The following is a 15,259-nucleotide window of genomic DNA, read 5'->3' as shown; positions in this document are numbered from 1 at the left end:
AGCTCCCTTTCAAGACTAACTTGCTGTTACCAAGGGGGATGCCCGGCCCTTTGTGATGACTTCCAGCACCTGGTTCTTGCTTCCTCACTCCTTCCCAGCTGTAGCTTTACATTTATAGGCCAGGAAAGACCATTATGACGTAGTCAGATGTCCTGTGACGCAGGCCATGGGACTTCCCTTAGTGAAGTCCTGCTTGAAGATGCAGCTGTTAGAAAATCTGTCTTGATTTGAAAGTTTCCACCCGTGAAAAATTCATCCTAGCTGTTGATAGGATACTCAAGTGATTGATTACCCGTCTGTTTTGAAAATGTGCACTTTTCTTCATATCTGAATTGGCCTAGCTTCATCTCTTTCAGCCATTGGATCTTTGAACCTTTTTTGCTGGATGAAATACCTTTCTATTGTTATTTCGTCATCCCATGTTGATTCTTCCATATTGCGGTCAAGTCCTCTGTATCCTCTTTTGACGTAACCCTACTGACCTACTTCTGTTTTGCGAGTTTTTTTCCAATCTAACAGTGCCAAATACAGTGGTAATATAAGCTCTCTTTCTACATGACATTCCCCCATTTATACATCGAAGCATCACATTTTAAAACTTTAGCCATGGCATCACACTGGGAGCTCCCATTCAGCCAGCTATCAGCCAGGATGCCCGAGTCCTTTTTAAAGTCATTGCTCCCCAGAAGACAATCACTCATTTTGCAAACATGGCCCATGTTCTGTGTTCCTAGCTGGATGGCCTAAAATTTAATCACATTGTAGCATGTTATTTGTGTGCATCTAGCTCAAAATTAGTCCAGACCACTCTGTATTGGTGTTATCTCCTCGTTATTTACCATTCCCCACAGGTGAGGGATGGGGAAGGATAAGTGCACTTTGATTCTGTATCTCTTCTTTATCGTGCACTTAGGTTTGTCTGAGATACTGGAAACCTCTGGAGAGCTAACCTTTCAAAATATGGTAAACCGTAATATTGACAAACAGTTGTTGGAAGGAGAATACAAATGTATTGAGTCAAGAATAAATTATAATTTCAGCATCCAGTTCGCTAGCTTGCTACATGAATGACTAAAATTAACTCATTCATTTAATGGCATGAATTCATTGTTATGTGGAACCTTTTCGGTCTGTGAAATTTGAGAAAAGGGATATTTGCCCTCTCTGAAACAATGGTTTCATTAGCTTCCTGCCTGCATCCGAGCACCACACCGGTACTCTTGTCACTGAGCTCAGGAAGTGTCTACTGTATGGAGTGAATCATTTGGGATTTAGTGGCAGCAGAGTTACTAAAGATGAAGTTTTCACAGAATATAGCTGCAGCAAACATCTGTTCCATATTTTATCATGTCTTTCATTCTGACTTGCAAAATAAGACCTGAATGACATACAAGGTGTTTAAATTCAGGGGCTTGCTTCTTTCCTCCAGACTTCTGGACTGGTGTTTTGGTTATACACTCCAGCAATGTTTTTCTTTTTCTTTGTTAGAAAAATGAATGCGCGATGTTTCTGACACGACAGGCAGTAAAGCCTGCTTCGTTTTTGTTCCTTTTGCTGGTGTTTTATGTATGCAATGCCAAATTACAACATTGAGGTTTTTCTGGCTGTTGCCAACAACCTTATGTTAGCATAGCAATCAGCCTGCTACAGCAGAGCTATCAGGGTTGATTTCCATTGTCAGGAATGTCAGTAGACACAGGAGCAGATTGGAGCCGCAGGCCCTAACTTAAACCTGTCATACCAGACAGTGAAGTGGGTCCAGTGCAGAGGTTACAGGTTTCCCAACACATAACCCATAGCTCAGGGTAGACTCCCCTGCCTTTTAATTGACCGTGTGCTTGAGCAGTAATTATTTGTTTCAGTACTTTCCACCAGTTTCATTCCAGTTCCTATTCACATACACATGTAGCAATCCAGTACTCTACTCCAGGGTGTTAAACACAGCCTGTGAGCTGGTTGCGGCCTGCAGAGCTACCAGCAGGATACAAGATGTTGTGGTGGCATGGCCAAAGGGAGTGGCTTGCCACAAAACCTGAGGTTATGAGCCCTAGTAGACATTAGGGCTGTGCAAAGCTTCGGTCCCTAGTTCGATGCGGTGGACAAATCTCCAAATCTGAATCCAGTCAGGAGACCCTTTAATCTCTCCGAATTGATTCCTAGAGATTCAGAAGGATTCAAACATAGAGACAGCTTTAAATGTTTTTTTCTACATACCTGAAGGTACCAGCAGGCTAGTGAATGCTGTGATGCTGGGGTGCATGGAGCATCCCACAGAAGTGTTGGGGGCTCCCCGCATGCTCAGCAGCAGACCTGAAAGTGGGCCAGAAGCACTTGGGTCTGCTGGGGAATATGCCGGGGTCCCCCTCACTGTGCCCTCCCGGCTTGGCAGCTGGTGCCTTCTGGATTTGGGGGGGGGGGGAGGAGCACCTGTGATCCCGCTGCAGCCGATTGCATGCTCTGGTGGGACACTCCATCCACCCCAGCATCGCAGCGTTCACACGCCGCGCCTGGTACCTTGAGGTATGTAGAAAAAACATTTAAAGCTGTCTCTGTGTCTAAATGGCTGATTCTCTGAATCTGCATCGAATCTTCAGATTCGGAGTCGGCCCAGTCGAATCGGAGACAGTGACCCAAATCAGTGAATCAAATCGCTGTCCCTGATTCCGGCCAAATCTGAATTGAATAAGGCCCGTTTTACACACTGCTAGCGGACGTGGCCATCAGTGGCAGGAGGGAGAGCATAGGCTGTGCTGACACAGCCTTGCTTGCCCAGCAGCCTCTTGGCCCGCTGCCCCTTGCCCTGCCATCACTGTCCTCACCAGCGTTCCCTCTAAGCTCTGCGGTGTGCATGGCCATGCAGGTGCACCAGGGCCTACTGCCAGGTGCACCTGCGTGGTCACGCACACCACACAGCTTGGAGGGAGCACTGGTCCCCAGTGGTCATGCTGCCATCTGTGCTGTGCCCCAGGCTGGATCTGGCCCACAACAAGCCCCAGACTCCAGAACTGGGCCAGGATGAGCTTCATACCCTTTCTGTATGCTGATCCTGATTATAGCTATTTCTGTTGTGGAATAAAAGCGTTACCAAAGAGTTGACATACTATAGTTCTCATAGTTGGTAGGGTCGGAAGGGACCTGAGCAGATCATCGAGTCCTACCCCCTGCCGTGGCAGGAAAGAGTACTGGGGTCAAACGACCCCAGCAAGGTGATTGTCAAGCCTTGTCTTAAAGACCCCCAGGGTAGGAGCAAGCACGACTTCCCTTGGAAGTTGGTTCCAGATCCTGGCCACCCTGACGGTGAAGTAGCGCCTCCTTGAGAGAAGACTCTTGAACTACATTAAACGTAAATACTTAAGTCCCACTAGTTACTCAGGTCACAGGATGCACAGCAAGATCCTCTTGAAAAGCTCAATGGTAAACCGCATGTGCTTCAATGCTGCTAATGACCTCTTCTGGTCACTTTGCCATCTTTCAGTGCTAGAGACTTCAACCAACGTCCCCGTTTGCTTCCCAGAATTCCTGAACCTGACTTGATATTCATTTCTTAAAGCCAAACACAGTCTAGGCATTCTTGTAATGATGGCAAAACAGAAGAGAAAAATAATTTGAAAAATTAAGTCTCTCTGCAAAATTGTCATTTCAAAGAAAGCAGAAGGAGAACACAAAAAAGCAGGCTTCAGCTAAACTGAGGTGTATTCTTCAAGTCTTTTTGTAGCTTTTCTTTTGTTGCAAACAGAATGACAAAACTATAGTGGAACATAAACATATAAAGTAACCAAGGTATCTTCGTACAAAAAATGTAGAAGAAAGAGGAAAAAAGCAAGTCAGAACTTGGGAGTTACCTTGCTAGAATATTATTTAAAAAATGCAGCTACTGAATGTGTGTGTTGGGAAAGGGTCTTTAAGACAAGGCTTGACAATCACCTTGCTGGGGTCGTTTGACCCCAGTACTCTTTCCTGCCATGGCAGGGGGTCAGGCTTGACGATCTGCTCAGGTCCCTTCTGACCCTAGAAACTATGAAACTATGAAAGAGCATTCTGAAAATAAGCCTAATCTGTTTGATGCCATGCCAAAAACGATATTGTTTGATGACTTTGATCTTCATTTACTTAGCAGATCTGTAGATAGTTCTTATAGTTTGGATTCCTGTGGATCAGAATGAGTATGTGCTCCCTGGCTCCAGTACAAATACACAACTTTTGACTACTATCACATCAGCGTGCATTACACTTGGCAGCCTTGGGGCAAGGAAAATCTGGTTGCCATTAGGAAATTCAGGTTTGCCTACAGCATGCCAGAACAAGGGTGGACAGTGGTTACATTTCAGTGACAGGAAAGGTCACAAATTTGAAATAAAAATGAGAAACACTAACCAACTCGAGTGGGAAGGTGATCCTGCTATTGCCAAATAGTAGAAGCCAAGCAGGGACATAGGTGGGTTCCTTCCCCTTGCATAGCCCGGATACTGCAAGCATATTGTAGTCTCAGGCAAGTTTCCCCCTAACTCAGAGAGACAATGTGTCAGCCTTTTTTGGAGACAAGCCCATTTTATTTCCATATGGAAAGGTTGATCCCTGCTTCATAAGAGAATGCACACAGCCACTGCTCTCCTGCTCTTGCAGGATGCAGCTGATATCAGCTGGCTCTGTCAGCATGCAGCTTGGTGTGCTTTTGTAAACTGAAACCTTGCCGAAAAGCTTTTGTTAAGTATTCTGTTAAAACCATGATCTCATTTCCCTTCATGCTTAGAGCTGAAGAAACACAAGTTTTCCTATGGACAACAACGTATCATACAGTGTTGGATTTCTTGGTCATGTGAAGTAGAATTGATTAATCCTATGTTTGCTCTTGAAAGGAATTTTTAGGGCTTTTTGTAAGCAGCAAGTTGATCTGGATTAGTTCAGGGTGTGAATTAAAAGCAGTTTAGCCATATTTGATTAATTCCATATGTGAAGGCTCTTACTCTGCACTAAGGAATAAGGAGGAGGATGACTCCTTTTGTAGACAAGTGCTTAGTATGAAATAGCTCAAACTTGATGACCATCCCAGAAAAGCTGTTTTTATCAGATTTGGGGGATAGAGGCACTGGGTAGCAGAAATGAGATTTTTGTTGCTTAGCTTTATTAGCTGGATGATTGGCTCTGTTCCTGGTAGGGTTTTTTGACTGTAACTAGTGGCTTGAGTTTATAGTGTTCATATAACTTTAAATGTTTCTGCATTGTCATTGGTTATATAGTCATAAGATTTTAGAGCATTTTATGTAGGCTTTCATTGGTTTTCTGGTATTTATTTAAAGTTGTTTTTCTCAACTTCTTAATGGGGAAGAGGCATTTTGATGACAGTGCCCTTTATTAAGTAAAGTTAATTTGCAAAGTTATATTTATCGGATTAAAGAAGTGCATATTCATAATTTGAACAGGGGGATTGGCAGCCTTTTGCGGGTATGGACTAGAGCTTGGGACCTGACCATGGCTATAGGCCAGAAGTCTGTCCCGCCCACGTCTCTCCAAGCAGCCAGCTGCCTGCACTCGCTCTGCTCCACCAGTCTGCACTTCCCTTGCTGCAGATTCCTGAGGAAACGCAGACATGGTGGCGCAGCAGGCTCACAGCAAAGGGTACAGTGCAGCTCTGTGCCATTTATCTCCTTTGCCTCATTAGACTTCTTATTGAGCTGGATTGGGCCCATGGGTTGTAGACTGCCAACCCCTAGTTTGGTGGTTTCTTCTCCTTTTTGTGCTCTTAACATTTCAGTGGATTATCCTGTTAGTGTCTTATGCACTGACTGCTTGGCACGATGCTGCCAAACCCATCTTTGGTGCTTGTGAGCACCATTTTTAATTAAGGTAAAACTTAGAAGTTAAGAAAAATAGTGGTAGAAGTCATGGCTTAAACATTCAAGGTTCGTGCACACTAATTAGTGTTCATCGTGCATTAAAATAGTCTTATAAAGATGCAAGCAAAATATATCTGCTATTTTAGGCAGCGTATAGTGGAAGAGAAGTTGTTTAATTTGAAGACCGTGGAACATCAGATGATCAACATTTGTGCAGTGTGCCACTATAACAAAGTTACACATAAAAGAGTTGGAATAGTGTGTTCAGGTTTATAATTATGTAATTTATCATTCTTAAAAGTTACTTGTGCAGTTGTTAGGGGAGTTTAGAGTTATGAATGTGGTGTGCTCAACTGTTACAAGTATGTATTGCTTCTTTGGCAAAAGCATAATTGAAGAAGAAAATATGTATTTGCTTTTTTAATTTGAGAGATTGTGCGCTTTGCATGCAAAGCTACATGAGTTAAAGTGAAAGGTCTTGTTCCAGTGCTACCTGTAATGAACAAAACCAGGGTTTCAGGCTTCAAGCTCATTTTGAGCTTAAAGCCTCAGGTGTATTTGGAATGCTACAAATATGATCCTTGTGTGTAAAAAAAAAAAAAAAAAATCAGCAGAGCAGGTATTTCAACAATAAACTGTATGTAGCAGGATGAGGTTGGACATCATATTAGTACCTTCCTCTGGTCCTCCACTCCTGCCTACCTGAGCCCTTCTCTCTCCCTCTCCTGCCATGCCTTTGTTTTTTCTAAAATAAATGCTGGGAGGCTGCCCAGGACCCCACTGGCCTAGCTCCTACCACTCTTTTCTTCTTACCAGTCAGTGCTTTAAAGGTTGTATCTGTGGCCTGCAACTGCTCCTACAGCCATGCCCATACCTCACATGTGTCAACAGCCAGTCATTCCAATGGGCTTTCGGCCCCAAGTCTAATTTCTTACTTCTTTAAGTGCTTATATCTTCAGGTCCTGTCCCTTCCAGGCACTGGACCCATGGCCCTGGTTCTTGCCTCTTCTGGGTTTTTTTTCAGCTTGGGCCTCTCCTGGCAGACTCAACCCTCTCCATGTTTCTGTGGCACTACTGGGACTGCCAAACCTCCCCTTGCTGAACCCTCCCTGGTTCTCTGTGAGAAAAAAAAACTGGAAATCTAGCTCCCAGCTTAACACAATGTGCACCCACCTCGGGGCACAAAGGGAAAGAAGGAATGTTGTTTCTAATTTGTACAGCCCCAAGTCGGGCAGCTCTACAGCCAGCAGTAAAACTGTCCAGTGTAGCAGAACAAATGAAACCTGTCCACATAACAACCCTGGGCTTCTCACTGCCCTGCTCCCAAAGACCAGTTGCCTCCCGGGATTCGTCAGCACACTGTCTCTCTTTCCCCCTCCTTGCGAGGGGGCTCAGTTCCTCTGCAGGGCTCTCTCCCCTGACTGTGTGTTGTTCTGCTTTCTGTTCCCCCCACTTCCAGGCAAGCCCTTATCTTGGTCTTCCTCTTGTCACCTGTAGACAGTTACTTCCTGGCCCCCAGGTATTAGTCTTTCTGATTACAAATTAATCATGGCTCCTTTTTTCTTCCCTTCCACCACCTCTCTGGGCCTGCTTGTTTACTCACCCAGTGGCCATTACTATTGGTCTGATCCTGTTTCATTACAGGAGCCTCCAGCTCCCTGTTACACCATAATAACTTGCACACGTTTTATTCTAATCTGATTTCATTTGCCTTGAATGAATTGTAGAATCATAGAGAAATGGGGCTGGAAAGGACCTCCAGATGTCGCATCTAGTCCTACCAGCTGCTTGAGGCAGGATCATTCCTGTCCAAACCATGCTATGCAGCCTTAATCTAAACTACATAACCCTGCTTTCAGCCCTGACACAGTGCAGACCTAACATCTAAACCTGCTACAGGTAAAGCAGGGGAACCACAATAGCCAATGTCTTGCTTCTATTAAATGTTGTCAATATATGCTCAAGAGTTCCTGGGTAGAGGGCCATGCCCCTTGCTACAGAGGAAGACAAAAGACAACAATCCCCAGAACCCATACCAGTCTGACCATGGTGGAGAATTCCTTCCTGACCTCAAATATGGTGATGAGTCTGACCCTGCATAGTGGGGCTAGGCACTCTAGCCAAGACCCTCCGGTTTTGATCCCAGCAGGAGCATTATCGCTCCCCAGTCAAAGGTTCCAGCCTTGGCTGTAGACGAAAGGTTCTTGCAAGGAGGAAATGTAGCAGGAGGGCTGGGAAGCCCTCCTGGCTTAATAGGGACATTGCGGTCCTCTTAAAAAAGAAAAAACAGGTGTACGCACAGTGGAAGCTAGGGATGGAGGACTATACTTTAGTGGCCAATGCTTGTAGGGAAATGATCAGGAAAGCCATGGCAGTGACTGAGTTTAGGTTAGCCACAGGAGTTAAGGACAAGATATTTAGGCAGTAGAAGGAAAACAAATGGAAGTGTGGGACCCTGCTTAACACCTCGGGACAGCTGGTAACTGACATTCAGGAAAAAACTGAACTCCTGAATGCCCACTTTGCTTTGGTATTTTACCGGACTATCAGAAAATCAAGCAAGATAAGGCTCATAGCAGGCATGCTGGGACTGACAGGCTCTCCACTGTGGATGCTAAGCTGGTGCAATACCAGCCAGAAAAGCTGGAGATATGTAAATCAGCAGGACCGGACGGACTCCACCCAAGAGTGCTGAAGGAGCTGGCTGAGGTCATCGCACAACCCCTGGGAAAACTCTTTCAGAATTTGTGGTGCACAGGGGAATTGGAAGCGGGCCAACATTGTGCCCATCTTCAAGGGGAAGAGGGAGAACCTGGACAACTCTGGGCCAATCAGCCTAACCTCTATCCCAGGGAAAATTGTGGAAAAGCTCATTAAAGAATCTATGTGCGATATGCACATGGAAGGTTTCATAGTTTCTAGGGTCGGAAGGGACCCGAGCAGATCATCTAGTCCGACCCCCTGCCATGGCAGGAAAGCATACTGGGGTCAAACGACCCCAGCAAGGTGTTCATCTAACCTCCTCTTAAAAGGTAAGGTCCTGAACAACAGCCAGCATGGCTTTGTAGGTCTTGTCCTGCCAATCTCATCTACGACCAGGTCTCTCACCATCTGGACGCAGGAGACGAGGTAGACTTTATATACGTAGACTTCCAAAAAGCTTTTGTTCTAGTATCCCACAATATCCTTGTGGAAAAACTGGAAGACTGTGGCCTCAGCTGCTCAACGTTTCGGTGGGTGGGAAACTGGCTACGGGGTAGGACCCAGAGAGTCCTCATGAACAGATTGGTGTTGTCCTGGTGAGAAATGGCCAGTGTTGTCCCTCAGGGGTCTGTGCTTGGACCGGTGCTTTTCAACATCTTTATCAGTGGTTCGGATGTGGGGGTGAAAAGCTCGCTGGCCAAGCTTGCAGATGACACCAAGTTATGGGGCAGTGTGGCCACATGAAAAGGTAGGTTGCAGATAGAGGCAGACTTGGACAAGATACAGAGCTGGGCAGACTGGAACCAGGTGAAGTTTAACACTTCCAAGTGTACGGTGCTTCATCTGGGAGCAAACAACCCTCAACGTACATATAGATTCAGAGGTGACAGCTTGATATGCACCATGGCTGAAAGGAACCTAGGGGTAATGATTGACCATTGCACGAACATGAGCCGTCAGTGCGTTGCAGTGGCCCGCAGGGCAAACAACATGCTGGCATGCATCAACTGATGCATCTCATGTAAAACTAAGGAAGTGATACTCCCACTGTACTCTGCATTGGTGAGACCGCAATTGAAGTACTGCATCCAGTTCTGGGCACCGGATTTCAACAAGGACATGGAAAAACTTGACAGGGTCCGAAGAAGAGCCACCCGTATGATCAGGGACTTGCAAGACAAGCGCTATGAGGAGAGGCTGGGGGACCTGGGCCTCTTTCGCCTACAGAAGAGAAGGTTGAGAGGGGACTTGGTAGCGGCTTACCGCTATATCAGAGGGGTGCGTCAGGAACTCAGTGAACAACTGTTCACCAGTTCACCCCTGGGGAAGAGCAGGACCAATGGGTACAAACTCTTGGAAGTCCGCTTCAGGCTTAATACCAGGAAAAACTTCTTCACAGTCAGGGTGTCCCTACTGTGGAATAAACTCCCTCCAGAGTGCAGTCACCTACCCTGGAGGTTTTCGAGAGGAGACTGGACGATCACTTCGGTGGGGTCACTTGACCCCTGTTGTCTTCCTGCCTAAAGCGGGGGGGCTGGACCCAAAGATCTGTGTGGTCCCTTCCAGCCCCTGACTATCTATGAAACGCCCGTTGCCTCTGACATCTGTGGCAGAAAGGGGGTGGGAGCAATCGGCAAAGCCCAGAAAATACCCATGGTAGAACACAGGCATTGCTACCCCTAGATCTGGGGTTTTCAACCTTTTTGGATCAGTGTACCCCCCTGGTGGCCAGACATGGGGCAGGGGCCGGGTGGCATGTGGCCAGATGCCAACCAGGTGGAGAGAAGCACAGCTGGACACAGAGCAGCGGCAGCTGCCACATGCGAGCTTCCCCTGCCCCCGGCTGGGTCAGCAGCACCTGCACCGAAATGTGGGATGGTATGTGGTGGCGCTCCATCCCCACTCACCTGTACCTACTTCCTAGGACCATCTCAAGTACCCCCGGGGGTACGCGTACCCCCAGTTGACAACCTCTGACCTAGATCATCCCTGACCAGTGGCTGTTCAACCTCTTCTTGACACCTCTAGTGATAGTGAGTCCACAGCTTCCTTCAGCAGGCTATTCCAGTGCCTTCGTGGCCTAACAGTGGAGGAGTGTTTCTGGATATTCAGTCTAAACTTATTTTGCTGCAGCTTCAAGCCATTGGTCCATGTCCCCCTCTCTGCATCAAAAGAGAAGAGATGCTTTCCCTCATCTTTATGGCAGCCTTTCAGATATCTGAGGAATATAATCCTGACCAGTAATGCACACATGGGGGGTTGGAAGGGACCTCACAAGGTCATTTAGTCCAGCCCACTGCTCCTGGCTAAACCACCCAAGCCAAGTGGCTGCCCAACCTGCTTTTGAAAAGGATAGAAATTCCACAGCTTCTCTAGGTACCTTGATTCGTAGAAGTAGGGTCCGAAGGGACCTTATAGATCTTCTAGTCCGACCCCCTGCCCTGGGCAAGAGAGAAAACCGGGCTCAAATGAACCCAGCCAGGTAGTCATCAAGCCTCCTCTTAAAGACCCGCAGGATAGGAGCCAGCACCACTTCCCTTGGAAGTTGGTTCCAAATCCTGGCCTCCCTGACAATGAAGTAGTGTCTTCTAATGTCCAGCCTGAACCTACCGTCTAACAACTTGTGGCCGTTATTCCTTGTTACCCCAGGGGGCATTTGGGGGAACAAGGTCCCTCTCAAACCCTGCTGGTCCCCCCTAGCGAGTTCATAGATGGCCACCAGGTCCTCCCTCAGTCTTCTCTTGTGGAGGCTGAACAGGTTCAGGTCCCGTCACCTCTCCTCGTAGGGTCTGCCGCCCCCTGATCATGCGAGTTGTCCTCCTCTGGACCCTCCCACAGCCCTCCTGAAGTGCAGCACCCAGAACTGGACGCAGTACTCCAGCTGTGGCCTGACCAGTGTCACATAGAGGGGAAGGATCACCTCCTTGGACCTGCTCGAGATGCATCTGTGGATGCACGACAAGGTACGGTTAGCCCTACTGACCGTGTCCTCGCATTTGTCGGCCTGTGTTCATCTTGGAGTCAATAATGATTCCAAGATCTTTTTCTGCTTCCATGCTCTTGAGGAAGGAGTTTCCCAGCTTGTAAGTGTGCTGCTGGTTCCTACTGCCTAAGTGCAGCACCCTGCACTTTTCTGTATTGAAACCCATTCTATTTTCATTAGCCCACCCCTGTAACCTGTTCAGGTCCTGCTGTAATCTGTCCTTCCCTACTAGCGTGCCCACCTCACCCCAAATCTTGGTGTTGTCTGCAAATTCGAACAGGCTGCTTTTCACCCCATCGTCCAAGTCACTAATAAAGAAATTGAACAGCACGGGCCCAAGGACTGAGCCCTGGGGGACTCCACTGCCCACTTCCCTCCAAGTCAAAAATGACACGTCCACCACCACCCTCTGAGTATGACCCGTCAGCCAGTTTGCAATCCATCTAACTGTGTAGGCATCAATGCCACAGTAACCTAGTTTTTTAATGAGAATAGGGTGGGAGACCATGTCAACGGCCTTGCTGAAGTCCAGAAAGACTACATCCACTGCGATACCTGCGTCCAAAGTTTTTGTGACCTGATCGTAGAAGGCAGTATGGTTGGTTTGACATGACCTGCCCCTAATAAAATTGTGCTGCTTGCCCTTGAGCATCATCCCTGCTGCTGGTCCATCACAGGTGTGCTCCTGAATAATCTTTTCTAAGAGTTTCCCCAGGATTGAAGTTAGACTAACAGGCCTATAGTTGCACGGGTCCTCCCTCTTCCCTTTTTTAAAGATGGGTACCACACGGGCTTTCTTCCGGTCATCTGGCACCTGGCCAGAGCACCATGAGTGCTCATAAAGCTGTGCCGGGGGCCCGCAATAACCTCTGTCAATTCCCTCAACACCCTGGGGTGTTGATGCACCCGCACCATCATAAAGTTCCTCCTGATCTCCAACCTAAAGTCCCTCTGCTGCAGCTTGAGATGCTTGTTCCTAATTCTGTCCCCTACAGCACCAGAGAAAAGCCTATCCCCAGCCTGTCTGTAATTACCCTTCAGGTATTTGAAGGCTGTTATCAAATCCCCCTCAGATAACCCTAGTTCTTTCAGCTTGTCCTCAAAAATCTTGCTTTACAAGCCTCTAGTCATTTTTGTTGCCTTATGCTGGATTGGCAGCTCTGGTGGGACAGCTGGTAGAGTACTGCCAATCCAAAGGTTGTAAATTCAATCCCCACCTCTGAAAGCAACTGCTCCTTCATTCAGTAACCCACAAGAAAGCAGCTATCTTTCTTGGAACGCCCCTTTCATGCAGGGGCCCTGTCTGTCAGTCCAAAGGTCACTGTCTGATGAACCTTGTCTCCTGCAATCACGTATCAAACCACTTAGATGTGGGAAACACAGTTGATGTCATATACTGGATTTTAAAAAAGGCCTTCAATATGGTCTCCCATGATGCCCTTACAAAAAACAAACGAACTGGCGAATTGTGGGCTGGCAGAGTCCGCGGTCAGGTGGGTTGGGAACTGGCTGAGGGGTCAAACCCAGAGATGTTAGTGGACGGGTCTGTATCATCTCGGTGGGAGGTGGCCAGTGGAGTTCAGCAGGGTTTGGTTCTTGGCCCCATGCTTTATCATTGATTGAGATGAGGATGTGGAAAGCACTCTGGCCAAGTTTGCGGACGATGCTAAGTTATGGGGAAAAGCAGTCATGCTAAGGGATAGGGTGCAGATCCAAGCAGACCTGGACAAGCTGGAAACGTGGGTGGAGCAGAACTGGATGCAGTTCAATAAGGATAAATATAGGTTAGGTGGAGATGTCCTGGCCAGCACGATGGCTGAAAGGAACCTCAAGGTTATGGTTGATCACGGGATGAACATGAGCTGCCAGTGTGACGCTGTAGTCAACAGAGGTAATAACATACTGGGATGCATTAGCTGATGCATCACGAGCAGGACTAAATGATACTTCATCTCTGCTTTAAGCTTTAAGTATGCTTTGTTAAATGCCAAAAAACATGGCTCTACAGGCACAAAAGTCACTTTGGTTTTAAAAAGAAAACATACTGGTTTAGAGGGTGGATGAAGACAGGAATAAGATTTATTAATGGAAAAATGAGAAGGGTGATAACAAGTAAAAATCAATAGGTAGAAAAGATATGCAGTTGATAAAGGAAGCTAAAGTTTTTAGTCAATGATGTGTTGCCATCTGTAAGGATAGTTTGAAGAGATTCTATAAATATATCAGGAATGAACAAAATATTAGCAATGGTATTGTCCTGGTGAAAATGGAGGTCAAAATGGCTGCATTTTCCACCATAATGCAGCAGAAGTACTCCTTTTGTCAGTTCAGAAACTCCCATGATAATATTGCTATATCTAACAGTGATTACAGAATTAATTCTCTTCCTGTAAACAGGAAGGCCATTCAGAGTAAAAGTAAAACCGTTTTTAAATTCACATGACCTGAAAATTTGCACTTGGGTATTACAAGGAAGGGAGTTCTCTGAACCGTTAATGCTGTTATGTTTTTCTTGTTTTTTTAAATAAATCTTGGCATGCTGTGGAGGCTCTAGAAGAATACAAAGCCACTGTTGTACTAGTACTTGGAAGAACAAATTAAATGAGTGGGGAATCTTTTAAGCTCACTGCCGCTCTGTAGTCCCTGGTTCTTGCATATTTCCTGGGCTGAAATCCCCAGAGTCTTGCATCATGGCTACAGCAAAACTCCAATCCTACCTGTTATCCCTTGTCACATTAATGGAAAACTTGACAGAGGGTAACTAGTTTAGAAATGAAAGATATTGGCATACTTGGTACTAGTCAGTATGGTTTTGTAAAAATGGCTTTTTGTCAGACAAATGGGATTTCATGTTTTTAATGAAATTCAAATAGGAAATAATGTGTAGTGTTTTATCAGTGAGGGTAGTGGTCTGTTGGAACAATTTTCTGAGGGACATGATCCTCTCTCTCACTCAGAGTCTTTAAAGGATGCTTTAAAACAGTGGTTCTCAACCTTTGGTACCTTACGCATACCACCTGCCAATTGATGCAGCAAAGTGAAACCGGAAGTCCCACCGTGGCAATTCCAGTTTCGTTGCCGTGAGCCAAGTCCCATTTCTTCCTCCCGGAGCAAAGCAGCTTGCGCAGGGCCCCCTTCCCTGCCCCCCAGCACACTGATGCCGGGGAGTGGAAGCCCCGGCACATGGGACGTGGTGGGGGGGCGGCGGCGGCCGGAACTTCTGGCCCAAGCAGGCAAAGACGCCTCCAATCCACCAGGCGGGGGGGCGGGCCAGACTCGAAACACGGCACCCACATACCCCCTGCTCGCATCTCACGTACCGCCAGGGGTGCACGTACCGCGGGTTGAGAAACACTGCTTTAAAAGATCCAGTACAGTGTAGAATTCATAGAATTTATGAACTGGCTCCCAGAATTATGGTGGCAAATCAGGTTTTTTAACCTGCATCACAGGAGTCTGAACTAGTTGAACGTAACAGTGTTATAGCTTTATCATCAGTTAATCTCTCAAGTTCCACAGAAGAGGTGATTAGACTCCCATGGACAACCTCATGCAAAACATTAAAAAATCAAGAGTCTGGCCTTAGAAAGTAGTGAGAGACTGACTATAAATACAGGCCCCCTGGCAGATGTGCAGCTGAAGGCACGATGGGATCTGATGCAAGATCCCCAGAATTGCGCTTCCTGCCATAGAACACATACATGGCAGGAGGTGTGATTATGGGATTCAGCATCAGATC

The 15,259-nt window shown here is 46.7% G+C and overlaps 1 protein-coding gene across 1 annotated transcript in view; it reads right to left on the bottom strand.

Moving 5' to 3' along the window:
* Positions 1-625: 625 nt before the first annotated feature.
* The window catches only part of LOC109308573 (melanotransferrin-like), a 32,656-nt gene continuing 18,022 nt past the window's right edge, over positions 626-15,259 (bottom strand). The window contains exon 7 of the mRNA XM_019532948.1: positions 626-639. The gene's annotated coding sequence lies outside the window, so the exon portion shown is untranslated. The remainder of the gene's footprint in view (positions 640-15,259) is intronic.

The sequence above is a fragment of the Crocodylus porosus genome, unplaced genomic scaffold, assembly GCF_001723895.1.
Source record: "Crocodylus porosus isolate Cpor-Errol unplaced genomic scaffold, CroPor_comp1, whole genome shotgun sequence".
Lineage (NCBI taxonomy): Eukaryota > Metazoa > Chordata > Crocodylia > Crocodylidae > Crocodylus > Crocodylus porosus.
This window is presented reverse-complemented; position numbering and strand designations above follow the sequence as displayed.